The sequence below is a fragment of the Salvelinus namaycush genome, chromosome 12, assembly GCF_016432855.1.
Source record: "Salvelinus namaycush isolate Seneca chromosome 12, SaNama_1.0, whole genome shotgun sequence".
NCBI classification, from domain to species: Eukaryota; Metazoa; Chordata; class Actinopteri; order Salmoniformes; family Salmonidae; genus Salvelinus; species Salvelinus namaycush.
In genome coordinates this window covers 45,919,559-45,938,721 of record NC_052318.1, presented here as the reverse complement: position 1 = coordinate 45,938,721, position 19,163 = coordinate 45,919,559, and the positions used below count along the sequence as shown (strand labels likewise).

Here is a 19,163-nt window from a genome sequence, read left to right as displayed (position 1 = left end):
ACACGGTTCTCTGCATAAGACACAACAATCTGACATAAAGTCACCTGTTTGCCATTTCAAAACACTGCCATTCAAAATGATACTACATGAGCTAATTGGCCAATACATGTGCCACCTGGCCAAACACCTCACTGGTTAATTGTTACCACTTCAATCAGGAAGTACGCACTATGAAAAGACCACAGGTGAGCACCTTTTGTTTTACAACAACAATGGAAGCCGTTGCAGAGAGAGGAAGAGGAAGAGGAAGAGGGAGGGTGAGAATGAGAGGGGGAGGAAGAGTGAGAGGTAGGGGTAGAGCTGGTTCATGGCCAAAGAAGACAACAACTTTCAAATTAAATCAGAGCAACCTTAGTTGATCATGTCATCAACCATGAGCTGACAATGCGAGAGGCTGGACAGAGAGTGCAGCCCAACTTGAGCCGTTTTACTGTCGCCTGTGTCATCCCGACATTTAGACTGGAGTACAGGTATGTAACCAAAATTTCTTTCACACTATGTAGTACACCCCATGTCATAGTGTATCAGTTGGGTGACACCTGTTAACTTCATGAATGGCTGATGTCATACACTAACTGCACAAATTTCCTGTAGAATTTACTCTACTGTGGGGGAAATATCTTTAGGCTGCATTGTCCAAGCCCTATATTTTTGTTTTTTTGTTTTTCTAAAGGACTGAGAGACGCAACCATGGTGGAGGAAGGGGCCAAATGTTCACCGGGGTACAGGAAGCTGCCATTGTAAACTTGGTTTTGGAAAATAATGAAATCAGATTACGAGAAATTCAAAGCCACATCATCCAAGACAACACCATATTCAACAACATTCAACGAGTCAGTCTGTCCACATTGGCTCGCATTCTCAAGCGAAACCAAATCGGAATGAAACAACTTTATAAGGTGCCGTTTGAGAGAAACTCTCAAAGAAACAAAGAGGTCAGACGAGCATATGTGGATGTAAGTACAATATTGACTGCAGTACACTACACGCAGCATTGTTTCCCAGTGTACTGGATAACACCATATTGACTGCTTTTGTTCTTTGTTTTCAGGGAGTACTGGAAATGGATGCTCATGCAATCCCACATGAGTTCATATTTTATAGATGAGGCTGGGTTCAACCTAGCAAAGACCAGAAGAAGGGGGAGAAACGTCATTGGCCACAGAGCCATTATAGATGTTCCTGGCCAACGTGGTGGGAACATCACAATGTGCGCTGCCATCTCCAATACGCATGGTGTCCTCCACCGTCATGCCAACCTTGGACCACACAACACAGCCCATATTCTCACATTTCTGGACAGACTCCACAACATTCTCATACCACCAGAGCGTATGAATGATGCAGACCATCAAAGAACCCGGTACGTTGTAGTATGGGACAACGTGAGCTTTCATCGTGCAGTCCCAGTCCAAAACTGGTTTGCTGACCACCCACCATTTCTCGTGCAATACCTCCCACCATACTCACCATTTCTGAACCCCATAGAAGAGTTATTTTCGGCATGGCGGTGGAAGGTATACGACCGGCAGCCCTTTGTGCGCATGCCTCTTGTGCAGGCTATGGAAGAGGCATGTGATGAGATTGATGTGGGTGCGATTCAGGGATGGATAAGGCACTCAAGGCGCTTCTTCCCTCGATGTCTGGCAAGGGAAGATATTGCCTGTGATGTGGACGAGGCGTTGTGGCCAGACCCAGCTGTGACCTGTGATGTGGACGAGGCGTTGTGGCCAGACCCAGCTGTGCGGCAAGATGCTGCCTAATTATTTTTCTTGACTCTTTTTTTCTATATATTTTTTTCTGCATATTTTTTCTGCAATTTTCTTTTTCAGTTTACTGTTTTTTTGTGAGCATATTTTTGTTCAGTCCAATGTAAATATATCTGCTGTGCATATGTTGCACTGACTTGTTTGGTAAAAAATAAAATGTTTCAACAGCATGTATCTGCAAATATTTCTGTGCATTTGAAGAATTTTCTACAATTTGAACTATTTTAGTATTATGGCAAAGCATACTAAAGATGAGAGTGCTTTTCATTATGCCCAACAGTGTGTAGTTGGTTAGACAAAAATCTGGTAATATGAATGAAGTGTGTGCCATTTCGTGCAAACGTTTGATAATGCTATATGTAGTTGTAACGCTCGTCGTTGGAATGAGAAGAGGAGGACCAATGCGCAGCGTGGTAAGTATCCATTTTAATAAGAATACTTGAACAAAAACAATAAACTGACAAACGACCGAGACAGTTCCGTATGGTGAAGCACAGACACAGAAAATAACCACCCACCAAACCCACAGGAAAACAGGCTACCTAAATATGGCTCCCAATCAGAGACAACGACTGACACCTGCCTCTGATTGAGAACCATACTAGGCCAAACACATAGAAACAGACAACCTAGACATACAACATAGAATGCCCACCCACATCACACCCTGACCAAACAAAACATAGAAACATACAAAGCAATCTATGGTCAGGGCGTGACAGTAGTTTTGGTTGCAGTGCTTCTTTTTGCAGGATATATGAGGTATTTTGCAGTTTGGGTGTGTGGTTTTGTGAATTGTGTTAAGTATTTTGATAAAACCAGCCTAGTTTGCAAAATTGTGTTTTAGCAATTGGGAAAAACTGTAATAATCTTCTTTACATGTCACACCTGTCACATGGATGGATTATCTTGCCATTGGAGAAATGCTTACTAACAGGGATGTAAACAAATGTGAGAAATAAGGATTTTGTGTGTATGGAAAATGTCTGTGATCCATTTCAGCTCATGAAACATTATACCAACACTTTGCATTTATATTTTTGTTCAGAGTAGTAGTAGTGTGTGTGTGTGTGTGTGTGTGTGTGTGTGTGTGTGTGTGTGTGTGTGTGTGTGTGTGTGTGTGTGTGTGTGTGTGTGTGTGTGTGTGTGTGTGTGTGTGTGTGTGTGTGTGTGTGTTCCTCTCTTCATCCTATTCCCTTTCGATGAGGTTAGGGATGTAATAATCACTGTAGCTGTCCAGTCTGGGAATCTGAAAGTGAAAGAAACAGTTAAGTAATTTCGACAGTTACAGCATCACTATTTTGAGCTCGTTTATGCATAGGCTACAAACAAGAAAATGCTACGTGTGGTCCATTCAATCTCAACCGAATAGTGGCGCTGGCTATATACAAGCTAATGTTAGTGAAACGTAGCTGTACCTGTCTAATATCATTATCATATTCCTATGGCTCTGGCTTTGTGCACTATAGTAGCTTCTATTTCTATTCGGTATACAAACCAGGATGTGGATCTCAGTCTCAGATTACCGTCAAGGTAAGGAAACATTACGAGAAGGTAATTGAGTGAAGTATCTGTACCTGTCTTTTCAATGACTTGTTCTTGATAAGTCTCCGGATTTGACTCTTTCCCCTCGTCCACCGCTGCTCTGATCTTCATCTCATGAGGGCGTCTCTTGCACTTTCTGTGTTCAGTCTCACGTCCAACAGGTGCTGCTAGTGGCCGGTGATTTTATTGCAGGAAAACTGAAATCGGTCTTACCTCATTTCTACCAACGTGTCAACTAACTACAGGCAACAAAACTCTAGACCATCTTTACTCCACACAGAGGGACACATACAAGGCTCTTCCTCACCCTCCATTTGACATATCTGACCATAACTCTATCCTCCGGATTCCTCCTTACAAGAAAAAACTCAAACAGAGAGTACCAGCGACGTGCACAATACGGAAGTGGTCCAATGAAGCGGATGCTAAGCTACAGCACTATTTCGCTAGCCCAGACTGGAATATGTTCCGAGACTCATCCAATGACATTGAGGAGTTTACCACATCAGTACCGGCTTCAATAATAAGTGCATCGTCCCCACAGTGACCGTACATACATTTTCCAACCAGGCGACATCCTCACTGAGCTAAAGGCTAGAGCTGCTGCTTTCAAGGAGCTAACCCTGAAGCTTATAAGACATCCTGCTACTCCCTCCGATGAATCATCAAACAGGCAAAGCGTCAATACAGGACTAAAATCGAATCCTACTACACCGGCTCTGACGCTCGTCGGATGTGGCAGGGCTTGCAAACTAACATGGATTACAAAGGGAAACCTGGTTTCTATTCTATTCAGTCCAGTCTAGTCTAGTCCAGTTTAGTCCAGTCCAGTTTCGTCTAGCCCCATTATTGACTGACAGTAAAACAGAAAAAGTCATATTTAATCCCATTTAGTAACAGAGGGGGACATTATAATACATTATTACAGTTAGATAGATTGTTTAAGAAAATAGCTAACCAAATAGGCTACTTGATTAGGCTACAGATGATCGATCAGGGCATACTCAGAGCACAAGGATGTTGTTTATTGTCCTCTTTGGATTTTCAGGTCGGTGGGGAAAAAATATATATATCTGAAATTAAGACAAGAAATTACATGTCTATCAATTTCCAGCTGATGAGTTAGACTCAGGTGTCACTCTGGCCAATAGGTTGCTGGTAGATGTGTTTTGCTTCAGTCGAAGCGGCTAAGAAATTGAATACAAATGTTGTGCAACAGCTGGATTGTTGGTTATGTTGCCACGACAACAACATTATGATGCACCAATATGATGGCCCAGAGTGCTGGTCACAGAACTAGATTGAGATTCTACGTCTATGGTTCTGGCACTGTGACATTACCTAGGCCTGTACAACCGTTAATTCACCTATGCTTTGCCAAACGTTTCATAACTTGACTTATAAATGATTTGTGAAGCGCTTATGTAAGCCCTGTGAAGGTGCTTAGAAATGCTGACTCTCGGAGCCCAAAATCAATCTTGCGCCAGCTACTGTTCTACATCATGCTACCGTCTCTGGTAACCAACACCCCAGCCAGCAGCAACATAGTGTTGTTGTAGTAGGCTATGTAATGGGAGTTTCTGACAGTAGAGGGCACTATGTGCATTTCATTCCATTGTCATGGACTGCTGCTTCAGCTGTTATGTAGCCTGGAATGAGCCAAATTAGTCCATTCCATTGGATAGATAGAACAATGAAAATGTCACGGAATAGAAGACTGCTTGAGACATGATATCTGGAACAAACAGGCCTGAATCCCTGGAATCATAAAACATCAGGAATGTAGAATGTGTGTTCAATTTGTAGTCTGGAGCACAGATGCAAGGTCCGTAAAGGCCTCTGCATATACAAAATCCAGCTGTGATGGAATGGGACAGGCAGTGCCAAGGAAAGCAGTCAGGACACAGCGGGGGACTGAGAATGGAGTGAAAATGCATGCAGTGCATTCGGAAAGTATTCAGATCCCTTGACTATTTCCAAATGTTGTTACGTTTCAGCCTTATTCTAAAATGGATTAAATTGTTTATATTTACTCATCAATCTACACATGGTATGCATATCCCATAATGACAGAGCAACAGGTTTATTAGACTTTTTTTTTTTAGACACATGCAAATGTATTTAAAATAAACAGCAATATTGTATCACATTTACATAAGTATTCAGACCCTTTACTTTGTTGAAGCATCTTTGGCAGCGATTACATCCTTGAGTCTTCTTGGGTATGACGCTACAAGCTTGGCACACCTGTATTTGGGGAGTCTCTCCCATTCTTCTCTGCAGATCCTCTCAAGCTCTATTAGCTTGAATGGGAAGCATCGCTGCACAGCTATTTTCAGGTCTCTCCAGAGATGTTCGATCGGGTTCAAGTCCAGGCTCTAGCTGCGCCACTCAAGGACATTCAGAGACTTGTCCCGAAGCCTCTCCTGCATTGTCTTTGCTGTGTACTTACGGTCATTGTCCTGTTGGAAGGTGAACCTTCACCCCCAGTCTGAGGCCCTGGCGCTCCGGAGTAGGTTTTCATCAAGGATCACTCTGTATTTGCTCCATTCATCTTTCCCTAGATTCTGACTAGTCTCACAGTCACTGTCACTGAAAAACATCTCCACAGCATGATGCTGCCACCACCATGCTTCACCGTAGGGATGGTGCCAGGTTTCCTCCAGATGTGACGCTTGGCATTCAGGCCAAAGAATTCAATCTTGGTTTCATCAGACCAGAGAATCTGGTTTCTCATGGTCTGAGAGTCCTTTAGGTGCCTTTAGGCAAACTCCAAGCTGGCTGTCATGTGCTTTTACTGAGGAGTGGCTTCTGTCTGGCCACTCTACCATAAAGGCCTGATTGGTGGAGTACTGCAGAGATGGTTGTCCTTCTGGAAGGTTCTCCCATCTCCACAGAGGAACTCCCTGACTAAGGCTCTTCTCCCCTGTTTGCTCAGTTTGGCCGGGCGGCCAGCTCTAGGAAGAGTCTTGGTGGTTCCAAACTTCTTCCATTTAAGCATGATGGAGGCCACTGTGTTCTTGGGGACCCTCAATGCGGTAGAATATTTTTGGTACCATTCCCCAGATCTGTGCCACGTCACCAATCCTGTCTCGGCGCTCTACGGACAATTCCTTCGACCTCATGGCTTGGTTTTTGCTCTGACTTGCACTGTCAACTGTAGGACCTTATATAGACAGGTGTGTGCCTTTCCAAGTCATGTCCAATCAATTGAATTTACCACAGGTGGACTCCAATCAAGTTGTCGAACCATCTCAAGGATGATCATTGGAAACAGGATGCACCTGAACTCAATTTTGAGTCTCATAGCAAACGATCTGAATACTTATGTAAATAAGGTATTTGCGTTTTTTATGTTGAATAAATTTGCTAAGATTTCTAAAAACCTGTTTTCGTTTTGTCATTATGGGGTGTGTAGATTGATGTGGGAAAACAATAACTTTATCAATTTTAGAATAAGGCTGTAATGTAGCAAAATGTGGGAAAAGGGAAGTGGTCTGACTACTTTCTGAATGCAGTGTATTATGTTGTAAAGTCCCCATTCAACAGCCAGCACAAGTTGAAAGTTTGAGTAGGCCTGTGTGATGTCTAAGTACACAAAGCTGTGATTAAGGTTAAGCCATTTCACCCCCACATGTCAGCTGTGACATACTGTACCTTTTGGGGGCATAAGGGAACTGGGGGCTGCCAGTTTGGCTTGTGGCCAGACACAATTGAAGCTTCTGTGTCTTCTGTTCACTCTGTGAACTCTGAGACACATCTGTATAATGAAGGACTGTGAGCCTTTGAGTTTAACAAGTAAAGCTTAATATCAATAACCTACTGAACATATTGGATATTTTTACACTAATACAAATCAAGGATCAATAAGCCAACCATGTAGGCATACTTATGTATTTGCAAAAAAGCAGATCCAAACATATAGTATTAGAGCCGACTAAAATAGTGAGGTGACTGTTCAAGTTTTCTGAACGGAATACTTGTAGTAGGCTATAGGTTACAAAAAGAGCTCAGGGAAAAAAGCGAGCCTCCGTGTGCGCCATCAATTTGGGGGCATTGTTGAATTTTGTCAGTTTAGCTCCCGCAGCCCTCGAACTGAAACACTCCCAGTGAGAAAGTATTTACAATGTTATGGATGACGGGGTCGTGGTCACCCTTCTCATCCACTAATTCTTTTGGGCTTTTATGGCAAGCAACTCAGATCAATTCCGACCTGTCATTGAACAAAGACATACGTCATGGCTGCATCAAACAGCCGACGCGACGTACCGTCCAAGTTATGGGTCACAGTGATCGTTATTGTTGTGGTCGTACTGCGGGTACTGTAGCTTCGATAACTGGACTCCTCGTCTTCTTGAACATGTCGGTTGTTCAGGTAAAGCGTTTTTCCCCCCCATCCTATAGCTGATGTTCACCTTGACGACCAGAAAACCTCTATTCATGCTCTTTTTGATTTTTTTTCTTCCCAGCTCACAGTTGGTTCCCCAAAACTTCTGGAAGTCAGGAAAATTATAACTTCAAAACACGTTCATAAAAAACTTTCATGAAGTATGATGTCTCCTACAGTCTTTTGAGCTGATACATTGGAAGTGAGTGAAGAACAGTTTATTAGTCTACTGATTTATAAATGACATATTATGCAATAATTAACAGAATATGAACTACAGTGCCTTCAGAAAGTATTCACACCCCTTGACTTTTTCCACATTTTGTTGTGTTACAGCCTGAATTTAAAATGAATTCAATTCAGATTTTGTGTCACTGATCTACACACAATACCCTATAATATCAAAGTGGACTTATGTTTTTAGAACTTTTCTGAAATTAATAAAAAATGAAAAGCAGAAATGTCTTGAGTCGATAAGTAGTCAACTACTTTGTTATGGCAAGACTAAATAAGTTTAGGAGTAAACGTTTGTTTAACAAGTCACATAAGTTGCATGAACTCACTCTATGTGCAATAATAGTGTTTAACATGATTTTTGAACGACTACCTCATCTCTGTACCCCACATAAAATTATCTATCTGTAAGTTCCCTTGGTCCAACAGTGAATTTCAAACACAGATTCAAACACAAAGACCAGGGAGGTTTTCCAATGCCTTGCAAATAGGGGCACCTATTGCTAATGGAAGAAAAAAAAACGTTTTAAAAAAACTTTAAATTAAAAGCAGATATTGAATATCGGTGCAAAAAATGAACGTTATGTCCTGAATACAAAGTGTTACATTATTCTTCACCTCTTGATCAGAAATATAATTTGCAGCATACCTCTCCCATTTACTTAACCATTTAGATTGTACCTGCTGATTACATGTGAATTATGTCTGCATAAAGTATCAGCATACACTGAAAACTTTGTTACTGCATGGAGATGAATGACTGTGATAATCAAAGTAGACTAAGGCAGTCAGGTTTGATCAGTGTCATTGGTCCGATTCTTTTCTCTCTGTAGTCTGGCATGGGATCCCATGGTTTGGCTCCAGTCCCGAGTTTGTTACAATGACTACAAAGCCTGTTAGCCGCACAAGCAAAGACCCTGTGAGTCACAAATATGACCATACGGTCGAAGAAACTAATCACATCCCTCAGAAATACATTCTATTACGTTGATATTGATTACTGGACTGTTAGGTCTTGCACGAAAGGCATTTCACTGTACTTGTGTAGAAGACATTAAAACTTGAAACTTGAAATAAACCACAGACATTGGTCCTAACAATGAAACTGGTAATGGGTAGCAGTGATTGAGTCTTTTATTTATTCTATGAATCACCACTCACCAGGCAAATACTAGTTGAGATGGAAAGATGGATTTGTAGTCCACTGCAACTCAAGACTAAGTAAACCTAGGCCTGTCTAACAATTGTACAAAGTTACGAAAGCTGCCAAGTTTAGAGTCAGCAAGGTTATGTGAGTAGGTGTCGGCAAGGGGGCAGGGAATGGTGTGTTGTTGTTTCGATTGCACCCATGAAGAGCGGCCTAATCATTTGCACGACTGAGCTTGTACTTAATTACTAATCAAAGCAAAAACATGTTTCTGGGAATATTTGCAATTTTTCCGTTTATCATGTTGGAAAAAGTGCAACTCCAGCAGTGTGACTGACAGCAAACATGTCCATACTAACAAAGGAAATAGAAGGACTAACAGTACAGATAAACAGCAATAAAAACTGTACCATAGAGGCTCAGAATAAGTTAGAGGAAAAACAAAAAGAAATGGAGGAACTTATTCAACAAAGATCAAGTGTAGTATATTATAATAATAAAGCAAACTGGATGGAATATGGTGAAAAATGCACCAAATTATTTATTAATCTTCAACATAAAAATGCTACAAAAAAATTATTTACTGAAACATGTTACAAATGACGGAGTCACCTATGATTCACTAAATTATATTTTGAAAGAGGAAGCAAAGTACTTTAAGCATATGTTTTCGTTTCAGTCTCTTCCATCTCCTCTATCCGAAGCAAATGGTATGGGTTTTTTGTTCTATTAATAATGTAAAATTAACAGCCATACAGAAAGACTCATGTGAAGGTGAAATTACAGAGGAGGAACTTATTGATGCAATTAAAGCCTTTAAGTCCGGGAAAACTCCAGGGCTGGATGTCATATCAGTTAAGGTATATCAAACGTTTTTTGATATACTCAGAGGATCGTTATTAGCATGTTTTAACCACTCCTATGTAAACGGTAGATTATCAGACACTCAACAAGAAGGTCGGATTTCATTATTACTGATTCACCAACAGGATACAAGTGGGAAATGTAAAAATCCAATCCATTAAAAAAATTGGAGGCCCCTTACACTTCAGTGTTGTGATGCAAACACGCAGGCAAAATGTATAGCGCATAGAATTAAAAAGTTATTGTCAGACATTATTCATTCTTATAAGACAATTTTTTTACATGAACGATACATTGGAGAAAATATAAGGCAAGTACTGGAAACAATATGTCACGACTTCCACCGAATTCGGTCCCTCTCCTTGTTCGGGCGGCGTTCGGCAGTCAACGTCGAACGTTGATGATGATTAGGTGACCGTGATGGTATGAGTTCCAGATTGGGAATTTAGACAAGACACCGGGGTTAACAACCCTACTCTTACAATAAGTGCCGTGGGATCTTTAGTGACCACAGAGAGCCAGGACACCTGTTTAATGTCCCATCCGAAGACGGCTGTAATGAACACGAGGGGAGACAGAGAGCTGGTTTCAAGCGCAGGGCGCAGCAGGTGTTTATTGCAAAGGACCACAGGAGGAGGCAGGTAGCTGGGTCCAGGGGCAGGCAGAAGGTCATACACAGGGGTCCAAAAGGGCAACAGTACAGGCAGGGAAAAGGCTAGTAACATAGTCCAGGAGATCAGGCAATAGGTAGATAACAGGAAATCCAATAAGCTAATGTACAGGCAGGGAATAGGCAAAAGGCGTCGTTAGTGAGGCAGGCAATACACGGGAGTACATCACGGGACACACAGAGCTCTGAAGACGTGTCACAAAACAAACAATACCTCACAGTGATGGGGTGCAAAGAACTGAACTAAATAGTGTGTGATAATGACATACAGTTGTCTGAACAGGTGATTATAATTCAGTTGATTGGGATCTAGAAAGTGAGCTGCGTTCAGGGGGATCTAGGTGTTTGAGAGTGTGAGCTGGAAGCAGACGTTACAACGGCACCCTACACAGGGCAATGACCCCAATCACTACCCTGGGGCATTGGGATATTTTTTAGACCAGAGGAAAGAGTACCTCCCTTTGGACCTCCAACACCACTTCCAGCAGCATCTGGTCTCCCATATTATATTACGTATTGGATCACTAAAAAATACTACTTTTACTTTACCATGTAGTTTACCAATAAAATGGTGTGATGGTGATATACTGGGATATACATATCCCGAAAATTACCAGGAAGGCTCATTGAGATTTGCAATCTCTTTTTGTCATGCCCTGATCTGTTTCACCTGTCCTTGTGATTGTCTCCACCCCCTCCAGGTGTCGCTTACTTTCCCCAGTGTATTTATCCCTGTGTTTCCTGTCTCTCTGTGCCAGTTCGTCTTGTATGTTTCCAAGTCAACCAGCGGTTTTCCCGTTCTCCTGCTTTTTGCATTCTCCTTTTTCTAGTCCTCCCGGTTTTGACCCTTGCCTGTTTCTGGACTTTGTACCCGCCTGCCTGACCATTCTGCCTGCCTTGACCTCGAGCCTGTCTGCCACTCTGTACCTCCTAGACTCTGATCTGGTTTTGACCTTTTTGCCTGTCCACGACCATTCTCTTGCCTACCCCTTTGGATTAATAAACATTGTAAGACTCCAACTATCTGCCTCCTGTGTCTGCATTTCGGTCTCACCTTGTGCCTTGATACTTTTTCAAGAGCATCCTGGCCAAGATAGACAGCACCAAGTCATTACACAATTAGACAGACAACATGAAAAACTTCTAAATGATCTCACTTCAAAACATTTTTATAGAAAGTTAGCAAAAATAGATAAGACCTTGCTACCATAGAAAGGTAAATACCTTTATATTTGTGGAAAAATCACCCTGATTATGTCACGCCCTGACCGCAGAGAGCCTTTTTATTTCTCGATTTTGTTAGGTCAGGGTGTGATTTGGGTGGGCATTCTATGTTCTATATTTCTTTGTTTTGGCCGGGTGTGGTTCCCAATCAGAGGCAGCTGTCTATCGTTGTCTCTGATTGGGAATCATACTTAGGCAGTCTGTTTTGCCACCTTAGTTGTGGGATGTTGTCTTCGTTTAATGCATGTATTGCCTTACGGAGCTTCACGTTCGTTTTTGTTGTTTATTGTTTTGTTGGCGACATAAAAAAAATAAAAAAAATGTACGCTCACCACGCTGCACCTTGGTCCGGTCATTTTCAAGACGACGTGCGTGACAGATTAACTCTTTAGTCATATCCCAGTTTACCTATTTGCTTATGGTCTTGCCTACACCTAGTGAACATTTTTTTTTATTATATGAGAAAAAAATATTAAATTTTATTTGGAACGGCAAGCCAGACAAAATTAAACGGGCCTATTTATATAATGAATGAATTCGGAGGGCAGAAATGATTAAATATTAAAGCATTAGACCTCTCACAAAAGGCTTCAGTCATACAAAAGTTATACTTAAATCCGAACTGGTTCTCTAGCAAATTTGTAAGAATATCTCACCCCATGTTCAAGAAAAGCCTTTTCCCCTTTATTCAGATTACAACCTCCCAGCTCTTCAGATTTTGCTGCGAATAGGCAGAATCATTAGATCATTTGTTTTGGTACTGTCCGTGTGTAGCTTGTTTTTGGTCACAGGTCCAGGAATGGCTGAAGAATTGCAATATTTACCTGGAGCTAACTCTGCAGATAACACTACTGGGCAATCTGAAAAGTCATAGTCAATCGATCAATAATAAATAATACTTTTAGCAAAAAAAGTTACTTTCAAATTACAATCTGTCGAAACAATGAGAAAAGAAAGGTTCAGAACTTTTGTGAAACATCACAGCACAGCTGAAAAATATATGGCAAATAGAAATCCAATATGGATGGTGTTAAGAGGCATTAGAAGAAGACAAAAATGTATGTTACCAATTGAACGACATCCATTGCAGGATAAATCAATGTGAAAGTTTACATAGCTGGCCATAACGGATGTTCAATTTTACTTTATGGCTTGGTTATGTAGGCTTCTTCTAACCAATCGCTTTCTAATACATATAATAATACAATTAAATTGTATCTTTACATTAAAAACAATATCAGAATTCCAGTCATTCCAATAAATGTTACACCCCTTGATCTTCAAGAATAGGACTTGGAAATATGGAAGTATAGAATAGCCAAATTGTTTTACCTGAGCATGACCCCAAAACTAAGGACTTATTAGCCAGCCCTACTCTGTTGTTTAGGATTTTGTTGTCATGGAGGACTGATTGGGCTCATTGATTCGAGTTGAGAAATAAATTCTGCGCTCATGGAATGGCATGCTTTGAGCACTACTGAAAGTGCTATTTACATGTGAAAAATGAATGCCACATGCTGCAATTGCTAGAGGCCTATTATTGACCTTTTTGTTGGGGACACTTTGATATCTTGATAATATGCAGCTGTTTAAAGGGCAAATCCACAGTTGAAACAACAACAAAACGGTCGCCCCGCCTCTGTTTTGGTAAAAAGCTGAGGGATAGGCCTGGAGAAATGTAACCACTCTCAGATTAACAGACATATCTATGAATGCAAGGACTGACCCTTCATGATGTCAAATGTATTGTTTTAACCATGTTATGAGGCTATATAGTGTTTGTTTACATTAACAATGTTGACAAACATTGCAGAAAAACAAGCTTATATTCAGGGTTCTCATGGAGTGTGACAGTTGGACTAAGATCATGAGGCATTTATGAATTATATTCTTCAAGAATCAATGGATATATATACAGTTGAAGTCGGAAGTTTACATACACTTAGGTTGGAGTCATTAAAACTCGTTTTTCAACCACTCCACAAATGTCTTGTTAACAAACTATGGTTTTGGCAAGTCGGTTAGGACATCTACTTTGTGCATGACACAAGTAATTTTTCCAAAAATTGTTTACAGACAGATTATTTCACTTATAATTCACTGTATCACAATTCCAGTGGGTCAGAAGTTTGCATACACTAAGTTGGCTATGCCTTTAAACAGCTTGGAAAATTCCAGAAAATGATGTCATGGCTTTAGAAGCTTCTGATAGGCTAATTGGCATCATTTGAGTCAATTGGAGGTGTAACTGTGGATGTATTTCAAGGCCTACCTTCAAACTCAGTGTCTCTTTGTTTGACATCATGGGAAAAGAAATCAGCCAAGACCTGTACAAACAATAGTACGCAAGTATAAACACCGTGGGACCACGCAGCCGTCATATCGCTCAGGAAGGAGACGCGTTCTGTCTCCTAGAGATTAATGTACTTTGGTGCGAAAATTGCAAATCAATCCCAGAACAACAGCAAAGGACCCTGTGAAGATGCTGGAGGAAACAGGTACAAAAGTATCTATATCCACAGTAAAAGGAGTTCTATATCGACATAACCTGAAAGGCCGCTCAGCAAGTAAGAAGCCACTGCTCCAAAACCGCCATAAAAAAGCCAGACTACGGTTTGCAACTGCACATGGGGACAAAGATCGTACTTTTGGGAGCCATATCCTCTGGTCTGATGAAACAAAAATAGAACTGTTTGGCCATAATGACCATTGTTATGTTTGGAGGGGAAAGGGGGACGCTTCCAACCGAAGAACACCATCCCAACCATGAAGCACGGGGGTGGCAGCATCTGGTGTGGCCACCAGCTGCATTAAGTACTGCAGTGCATCTCCTCCTCTTGGACTCCACCTGATTTGCCAGTTCTTGCTGTAAGATGTTACCCCACTCTTCCACCAAGGCACCTGCAAGTTCCCGGACATTTCTGGGAGGGAATGGCCCTAGCCCTCACCCTCCGATCCAACAGGTCCCAGACGTGCTCAATGGGATTGAGATCCGGGCTCTTCTCTGGCCATGGCAGAACACTGACATTCCTGTCTTGCAGGAAATAACTCACAGAACGAGCAGTATGGGTGGTGGCATTGTCATGCTGGCGGGTCATGTCAGGATGAGCCTGCAGGAAGGGTACCACATGAGGGAGGAGGATGTCTTCCCTGTAACGCACAGCGTTGAGTTTGCCTGCAATGACAACAAGCTCAGTCCGATGATGCTTTGACACACCGCCCCAGACCATGACGGACCCTCCACCTCCAAATCGATCCCGCTCCAGAGTACAGGCCTCGGTGTAAAGCTCCTTCATTCGACGATAAACGCGAATCTGGCCATCCCCCCTGGTGAGACAAAACCGCGACTTGTCAGTGAAGAGCACTTTTTGCCAGTCCTGTCTGGTCCAGCAACGATGGGTTTGTGCCCATAGGCGACGTTGTTGCCGGTGATGTCTGGTGAGGACCTGCCTTACAACAGGCCTACAAGCCCTCAGTCCAGCCTCTCTCAGCCTATTGCGGACAGTTTGAGCACTGATGGAGGGATTGTGCATTCCTGGTGTAACTCGGGCAGTTGTTGTTGCCATCCTGTACCTGTCCCGCAGGTGTGATGTTCAAATGTACCGATCCTGTACAGGTGTTGTTACACGTGGTCTGCCACTGCGAAGACGATCAGCTGTCCGTCCTGTCTCCCTGTAGCTCTGTCTTAGGCGTCTCACAGTACGGACATTGCAATTTATTGCCCTGGCCACATCTGCAGTCCTCATGCCTCCTTGCAGAATGCCTAAGGCATGTTCATGCAGATGAGCAGGGACCCTGGGCATCTTTCTTTTTGTGTTTTTCAGAGTCAGTAGAAAGGCCTCTTTAGTGTCCTAAGTTGTCATAACTGTGACCTTAATTGCCTACCATCTGTAAGCTGTTAGTGTCTTAATGACCGTTCCACAGGTGCATGTTCATTAATTGTTTATGGTTCATTGAACAAGCATGGGAAACAGTGTTTAAAACCCTTAACAATGAAGATCTGTGAAGTTATTTGGATCTTTACGAATTAACTTTGAAAGACAGTGTCCTGAAAAAGGGGTGTTTCTTTTTTTGCTGAGTTTATATTGTATATTCATTGTTTTTGTCAAAATTGCTCAATCTCAGTCAATTTGGTCGAGAGTCATTGGTGGACAAGCAGATTTAAGTCAGGAATGAGACTGGAGTATTCAGGAACACTCAACAGCTATTGCAAAGCCATGCTGGTGTGTATTTGTCATTAAAATTTGTGTAATTGTCCCACTGAAAAACAAAACTCTATCCCAGGGTTTGGTATTCAGAAGACTGAGGCAGGGTTCCCTCTAACATTCTACCTGGGCTTTGCTCCTTTCATATTTCTAGTTATCCTGGCACTCCAATCCCTGCCGGTTGCAAGCATATCCATAACATGACAATACTTGAAAATACAGAGGATCAACAACATTGCTTTCACTCTACAGTACAGGCCTGTGTGACCAAGTAAAAAGAATGAAGCCTGTGTTTAAAAGAAATCCACTCCAAGTCCCCCACTCTGTTTGCAACAAGGCTGTTAAGCAATACTGAAAAACAACAAGGCAAATGAATGAACTTTTTGGCCTAAATGAAAAACTACAGGCTGGGGTCACATCCAATTCAACACAACACACAGCATTATGTTATGGGTATGATTCTCACTGGCAGGGACTGAGGTGTAAATAGAAATATTGAAGGAGAAAAGCCCAGGTAAAAAGTTAGAGGAAAACCTGCCTCAGTCTTCTAAAAACCTAACCCTGGGATATAGTTTTATTTTTCAGTGGGACAATTACATCATTATGAATGCCCAAAAGACACCAGAAAGCCTTTCCAAAAGGTGTTGAGTGTTCTGAATATTGGTTTGAATATTGCCATGCATCAACGACACCCAATCAAATGTAGGGATCTTGAGCGATTTTTACAAAACAATGGGTAAATGTTCCCTTGCGAGTTGTGAAAAGTTGTAAGAGTCTTACCAAAAGGATTCCTAGCTCTAATGTCTGCCATGTGACAACATGCAATCAAGACTTATTTTTTAAATTATTATCATTAATTTGGAAAATGTTCTATAATTTTTCTATAACTTTGAAAATGCGGAATAGGTTGTTGAGATTGGTAGAAAACCCCCGTGAATGTAATCCCTTTTGAGGCAGTGAAAACTGTGCAAAGGGAGTGTAGACTTTTACTAGTGACTGTAAGCCTTTTCATATTTGAGTCAAATGTCAAATGTCTGTATTGACATACATGTAGCTTCCTTTTTCCTCCATAAAGGCCCTACATCCCTGGCCCCTCAGAAAGACTTGAATCAGTCCTACATCCACCCGGTCTGGTCCTGGGGCAACCAGAGCTTCCGCACCCATCTCTACAACATGACCCTGTCTCACGGATGCCTCCGTATCCCCCAGTCTGGATGCTATTACCTGTATGCCCAGGTGTACTTCCGCTACCCCTCCCTCACCCATGGGGGGGGGGGGGGGTGACCACCGTGGGGGAACCTCCAGCTACCAGCTGGTCCAGTGTGTTTACAAGAAGACATCATACGCCAGGACCATTCAGCTGCTGAAGTGGGTGGGCACCAAGTGCTGGGCGACTGACACTGAGTATGCCCTCCACTCTGTCTACCAGGGAGGCCTGTTTGAGCTGCACGCCAGGGATGAGATCTTTGTCTCTGTGTCGTCACCTACAGCTGTGCACGCAGAGGACTAATCCAGCTATTTTGGGGCATTCTGGTTTGACCAATGAGCATGGTGGTTAAAGATGGGGAAAAAGCTATATCACACAAGAGAATACTAAGCATGGACATAGACTGAACAAAAATATAAATGCAACATGTAAAGTGTTGGTCCCATGTTTCATGAGCTGAAATAAAAAATCTTAGAACTGTTCCATACGCACAAAAATATTATTTATCTCAGATTTCTTGCACAAATTTGTTTACAACCCTGTTATTGAGCACTTCTCCTTTGCCAAGATAATCCATCCACCTGACAGGTGTGGCATATCAAGAAGCTGATTAAACAGTATGATCATTACACAGGTGCACCTTGTGCTGGGGATAATAAAACTGCACTCTAAACGCAACACAATGCCACAGATGTCTCGAGTTTTGAGGGAGCGTGCAAATGGCAGGCTTACTGCAGGAATGTCCATTAAAGCTGTTGCTAGAGAATTGAATGTTAATTTCTCTACCATAAGCCTTCTCCAACGTTGTTTTAGAGAATTTGGCTGTACGTCCAACCAGCCTCAGAACCGTAGAACATGTGTATGGCGTCATGTGGGCGATGCGGTTTGCTGATGTCAACGTTGTGAACTGAGTGCCCCATGATGGCGGTGAGGTTATGGTATTGGCAGGCATACACTACAGACAACGAACACGATTGCATTTTATTGATGGCAATTTGAACGCACAGAGTTACCCTGACGAGATCCTGAGGCCCATTCTCGTGCCATTCATCCCCCGCCATCACCTCATGTTTCAGCATGATAATACACGGTCCCATGTCGAAAGGATCTGTACACAATTCCTGGAAGCTGAACAAGTCCCAGTTCATCCATGGCCTGCATACTCACCAGACATGTCACCCATTGAAAATGTTTGGGATGCTCTTGATCAACGTGTACGACAGCGTGTTCCAGTTCCCGCCAATATCCAGCAACTTTGCAGAGCCATTGAAGAGGAGTGGGACAACATTCTACAGGCCACAATAAACAGCCTGATTAACTCTATGCGAAGGAGATGTGTCACGCTGTATGAGGCAAATGGTGGTCACACCAGATACTGACTGGTTTTCTGATCCACGCCCCTACCTTTTTTTAAAGGTATCTGTGACCAACAGATGCATATCTGTATTCCCAGTCATGTGAAATCTATAGATCAGGGCCTAATGAATTTATTTCAGTTGACTGATTTCCTTATATGGACTGTAACTCAGTAAAATCTTTGAAATTGTTGCATATTGCATTTATATTTTTGTTTGGTATAGATTACACATTTTACTACAAGTCTGTGGACATAGACTTCAAATTACCATGGTTATGAAATAGCCAGCCACAGACTTGTGCACAGGCCATTTATAAAACTGTCTCACAGGTGGCTTGGCATCAACGACTCTACATTAGAATGGAGTGGTGTGGGCTAATTGGCATCAACATATCTATATTAGAATGGAGTGGTGTGGGCTAATTGGCATCAACAACTCTACATTAGAATGGAGTGGTGTGGGCTAATTGGCATCAACAACTCTACATTAGAATGGAGTGGTGTGGGCTAATTGGCATCAACATATCTACATTAGAATGGAGTGGTGTGGGCTA

At 42.1% G+C, this 19,163-nt stretch overlaps 1 pseudogene; it reads left to right on the top strand.

The window, feature by feature from the left end:
- The first annotated feature begins 1,504 nt into the window (after positions 1-1,504).
- LOC120057601 lies at positions 1,505-17,591 on the top strand (annotated as a pseudogene).
- Positions 17,592-19,163: the final 1,572 nt, after the last annotated feature.